The 5,779-nt window shown below is 37.6% G+C and overlaps 1 long non-coding RNA gene across 3 annotated transcripts; it reads right to left on the bottom strand.

The window, feature by feature from the left end:
- Positions 1 to 266: 266 nt before the first annotated feature.
- On the bottom strand, positions 267 to 4,508 carry LOC127877869 (uncharacterized). 3 transcript variants are annotated; one of them, XR_008048649.1, is made up of 8 exons: positions 4,146 to 4,508; positions 3,931 to 4,024; positions 2,792 to 3,062; positions 2,410 to 2,623; positions 1,970 to 2,263; positions 1,269 to 1,363; positions 940 to 1,090; positions 267 to 779 (listed from the first exon to the last, which is right to left on the bottom strand). It is a non-coding gene; the product is annotated as an uncharacterized LOC127877869 (long non-coding RNA). The 3 variants fall into 3 exon arrangements; XR_008048650.1 differs by lacking the exon at positions 3,931 to 4,024 and having other exon boundaries at positions 4,146 to 4,507; XR_008048648.1 differs by lacking the exon at positions 4,146 to 4,508 and having other exon boundaries at positions 3,931 to 4,138.
- Positions 4,509 to 5,779: the final 1,271 nt, after the last annotated feature.

Raw genomic sequence — 5,779 nt, 5'->3', positions numbered from 1 at the left:
TCAGTCAGTCACTCAATCACTCACTCCTTCACTTCCTCACTAACTTACTCAATCACTACCTCACTCACAGTCAGTCACGCAATCACAAAGTCACTCACTCAGTCACTTTTTCAGTCAATCAGTCATTTATTGTCGCGGATCAAGATTTTGGTATTAATTATCGGATACATTCAGCCCTTAAATAATATTGTAAGTTCGTTCGCACTTGTGTGTTTGAAAAGTCTTTTCGCTTAGCCCTAGGCAATATTGATAGCAACAAGTGAGTGTCTGTAATATTAATACACTGATGTGTGTATTATTTTAATAGTTTCAGACAAAAAACCCTGGGCAGAACCAGTACTAATTATTCATGCGTATATGTTGATTATATATAACAATAAATCAAGTAATTTACCTGGGTAGGGTTAGTAGAACCAGTAGTACCAGTACTTACAAAGTATATTAATTAAACAACATATGTACAACATAATAAAGTCACGTTCCAGGGTAAAACGACTACTTGGCATAGAAATACATAAATACAACGAGAACATAAAAAAATATATATACAACAATTTCCTGGGTACAAAAACCAGTTTTGTCAGCCGACACGGGTAATGTGAGCTCACGGAAAAGCAACTCAGTGAGACTTTTGTAACTTGAGATTTTTCACAATATTTCGTAGTGTATGGGTCCTCCTCGTCACTGGAGGACACCTGTCGCAGCCTCTTCCTGGACACAACACGGATCGGTATCGATGAGGATGATGATGACTCACACTGGGCATCCTTGATTTCCCCCTATAGAAAATAGACATAAAACGTGTTAATATGTATTTTCGAATATTTTAAGAAAGCTGAAATGCGTATAGATTATATAAGTAAATAAATGATTGGCTTATCGTACATTTATGTATCTTACTCATCATTGTAAATCGTGTTTAAGCATTGTTAAGCTTACCAGGGAATCCGTCAGGCCGGTCTCCAAGTCTAGGGCCTGAGTGTCAGTGTCATGGTCAGGTTCCGGGGCGGCGACCGACGACCGACGGCAGAGGGACATTCGTGTCGTCGTCGCTATGATGCGTGAAATCGTGCCCATCTGTTTCATTGTACTGTTGAAAATAAATAAAACACGTGTAAGAAAATATATTCGATATTTGTAAAGAAATCTGCAATGCGAATTGATTATATAAATAATTAAATCAGCAGCTTATTGTACATTTCCATATGGTGTCGTCATCATCTGAGAATGTTAATCGCTAATCGTGTTTAATTCTCTGTAAAGCTTACCATCGTTTCCTCACGCTGTGGTTGCTGCTTCGGGGCGGCGGCCGGGGCAGAGCGACGCGGGTGGCTGACAGGCAGCCCTGGATAGTGCGATCGGCCTGAAAAACATTCAGCTGAATAAGAAGCCGTCGGAAAAGAGTACAAAGTTGATTCATGTAAACTAAACAAAAAAAATGAGTACTTAAAAGTGTGCTTAATGCAAAACAAAATTATAGTGATTATAACCTTTTTATTTACGCTTGAAATAAATAAAAAAAATTTAAATAAAACTATTAACTGTTTTTGTTTTAATAATACAAAACAAACAAAAAACATATATAATGATTTTTTTTTAAATTGAACATTAACAGTTTATAGTTTTGTTAGAAATTTTGTTTAAATTTTTGAAAAAAAAATATAATAAAAAAGTTATAATCACTATAATTATGTTGGTTTGCAAAAACAGCATTAAGCACCCTTTTGACAGAACATCAAAACACATTCAAAAACTACCAGCGGAAACCTTAAATTCTATTGAAATAAAACAATAAGATAGTGAAATCTATATGATGTTCTCAAGTTGAACCCGAATCCGTTGCTACTTTTGCAATATCTTGACCTGTTAAAGGATTATTGATTGTAAATGGTGCGGTTCGAGAATAATGCATAGTTTATCTAAATGCATACATATTCATAATCAAATCAAATCATATGTCTAAGCTTACTTCCTCCACCGTTGGTGCTGGTGCATGCTTTTTGTCCCCGGCCCACTTCAAGAAGGCTCAAACACTGTCAGGGCGGATCGAACTGTTCCTGGCTGGTGGGCCTTGGTTAGGTAGTTGTCGTGGACCTCCATGTGTCCTCCTCACACCAGCACGTCTGCAAACATGGCCCCCTCAGTGTACCCGCTCAGGGCCAGGAAGCGGTTCAGCTTCATTTGGACTCCAGGCGCTTCGCCACATTGCACTTCCACCCACAGCGCGTGGCCGCATGCATGATGAATTCTTCCACAATCGAAACTGAAAAAAATATTATTGAATGATATTCTATGCTACAGCTTGAAATTGCATAAAATTTTACTTACAACTGATTAATATAATTCCTAAGTATTCAAAATGTATAATATATTTATATTTTTATAATATTTTATATCTTCGTTACTTACAGCTTTAACGACAAAGCATGACGCGAGAATGCGGGCCGAGGCTGAGACAGCAGTCCCGGGTGAGGAAGGTGTCCAGTGTCTGCTCACCCTCTGAAGAGCTCTCTTCTGGGCGTGGTGGCGGCTGTGGGTTGGCCGAACCATAACCGGCAGCGGACCCGGATGCGGTTGCTGACCTGTACGCTGCGGCGGAGGCAGGCACCTTCCGTTTCTGCATCTGAAAAGTTTATCATGGCGTTTGACTGAACAATTTACAAATCTTGTGGTTCGATTTAATTTTACACGTTGATAATCACCTTTTAGTGTTATAAACAAATGCCTCATGTGTGTATAATGTTTAATCATAATGAATAAAAAATGCACATCAACACAATGTAACTCTTACCACTCTTCTTGATTTCGCTCTTCCTGAGCACTAGTCCAGGGAGCCTCTGTCCTTGATATCTGTCTGGCGCAGGTGCTGAGCACTGGTAATACCGGCGTTCGCTGTTCGTTCATCTGCAAGTGGCGGCCCTTTGCTCGGACGAAAGCTGCTTCGCCTGCTCGGCCGACAGCTTGTGCTTGCGCCAGATATAGTCGCTGACCCTCGCATACAGCGTCGTGATACCTTGCAGGCTACATATGGGGCATGACCTCGACATGTGTTCGACCTTTTTCTGAAATAAAATTTGGCAATGTGTCGGAATGCACCTGGCTATGAGCACGTGCTTATAAATTAATCACCCAATACGCTTATTATAATGCTGTTACTTAATAGTAAAGAATACATTTTAAATAGATGCATATCAATGAACGCCGAATAATAAAAACAAATCAAAGCACGTGGCCCAGGAAACTGAAAAATAAATAGTTTTAAACGAAATATAATGACAATCTTAATTGATATATCAAACTTTTGTTTTTACCTCTTGTAATGCATTTCACTGTTATAAAGACTCGCTATTTACATAAGCACCGTTCCTAGGAATACCAGTAGTGCGATATCACTATTATCTTAAGTAAGCATATACACAGGGGTTTAATTTTATAAACTTTTGTAGATGATAATACATACAAAATATAAAAGCACAGGGGTTTCACTGGGTAAAAAAAAGTTGTCGCCACAAACTTCGTTGCGTGAAACAAGTTGGAGCCAATCTTTCATTCTTTGTCCATGATAATGTAAACAATAATTTCTATTGACACATTTCAGTCAATCAACATAACGGTCATCATGAAGTACATGTAGAAAAAACTCCACTCTCGTGATTAAAATCATTAATTTATGATAATTGTAAATAATAGCAAATCTCTATTTTATATCACTTTATTACAATTCATTAACTATTGTCAGCCCTGTTGACAGTTTCATTGGGTCACGAAAATATATGACAATATAAAAATAACTACTTGCCGAGTCCTCATATACGCATTCTATATAAAGATCGGAACAATATGCACAACTAAAATAACATATACTTCAGTCATACATGAACCAGTTCTAATGAAATCTTTCAAAAATAGTAAATAATCACATTTGTTCACCTTATAAACCACTTTCTTCTTGCCATTCTTGGGCGTTGTCCTCATTTTCTTATTCTATAAAATAATCCAATGACACCAGCTGGAACCTACACCACTGTAGAAAATAATGTTGTGTTATTAAATATAACACACTAGAAACACTGAAAACAGGATCCTTTTTTGTAAGAAAAAAATGTAAAAACTTGAGTCTGAAAAGAGTAGGTGTGTGCTCCTACCTCGGATTAATGACCGGGCGCATGCCTAAGGGAAGTAACTGCTGTGAGGAGTTTGTCGGCTTTTGGTACGATGGTTCCCTGTTGGTGCTATTCTATTCCCGCTTTTCAAGACTGGAACCACAGAAACCAACCAAATATCCAAGATGAACGTCAAGTGTGTGGGGTCACACTCTGACACACAAACAAGTACTACAACGTTATTTCGAGGTACCCGTGGAAACGAGCCGAAAATGTGGGATATGGTATTTACAAGCGTTTGGCGAGGTACTCGTTCCGAGGTAACGGGAAAAAGTACCTCTGTAGTTTTTGGTACCTCAGTACGTGGGTGTGTTTTTCAATGAATTACCTCGGCGTGTTAGGAATACAGACACACACACACACACACACACACACACACACACACACACACACACACACACACACACACACACCACACACACACACACACACACACACACACACACACACACACACACACACACACACACACACACACACACACACACACACACACACACACACACACACACACACACACACACACACACACACACACACACACACACACACACACACACACACACACACACACACACACACACACACACACACACACCACACACACACACACACACACACACACACACACACACACACACACACACACACACACACGCGATCAGAAGACAGTTAAACTATCAAGGGTATTTTGTCGTATACGTAATGCCTCTTTAACATATTTTGCAAGATTATACATACATTTTTTACTCGAAGTTGACATTAACGAATACAATTTTTGTACTGTAGGCCATGAAAATTTGCCTAAGAATTTTGATCTTATACAACTGTATCGTAAGCAACATAACATAAAGTGATATTCAGACTCTACTGCATTTTGGTTACATAATTTACACAATCTATTATTTCTTTCTGTATTGTTATACCTTCTTAGTTCTATATCTAAACTATGAAAACATAATCTTAAACAAGTTAATTGATGCCTTAGTTTATGATTTGATGTAACATCCAAACACTTTTCAAAGCAAAATTCAGTTTATATTTACAATTACTATCTAACTTTGACATTGAATTTACATTATTACTCCACTCTTGAACAAATTGATCTCTAATTCTCGATTTTAATGAATTATAATAATTCACACTGGGATCAAAAAAACAATCTAATATCCCGTAAACATAAATGGTCTATGATAGAATTTATTCTACTAGCCCAACAAGAAATAGTTTTATTGCTACATAGGTCATTATACATTCTGTATATAGGTGATTCACTATTTTTCATGATTTCAACCAACGTTTCATTGCTCCTTCCTGACAAATAACTGACAAAGGTACTCGACCGAGTTCACCAATACATCATTTGCGGGAGTTTGTTTCTATACACCTAGTATATATTTACAAAACTTAATATGTAATTTATCAACATGTTTATAATTATACACACCCCATACTTCACAACCATATGTCAGTATAGGTACAATCATAGAATCAAATAGGGGCAGCTTTGTCTTAATATCATGGCTAACTTTATCAAAAACATTTAAAAGATTATTGTGCACCCTAAGGGCTTGATCATGCAGTGCTTTAACTGCATTGACCATGTTACAGGTATA

This window comes from Dreissena polymorpha, chromosome 4, assembly GCF_020536995.1.
Source record: "Dreissena polymorpha isolate Duluth1 chromosome 4, UMN_Dpol_1.0, whole genome shotgun sequence".
Taxonomy (NCBI): domain Eukaryota; kingdom Metazoa; phylum Mollusca; class Bivalvia; order Myida; family Dreissenidae; genus Dreissena; species Dreissena polymorpha.
Note: the sequence above shows the minus strand (reverse complement) of the source record. Positions and strands in the feature narration are given on the sequence as shown.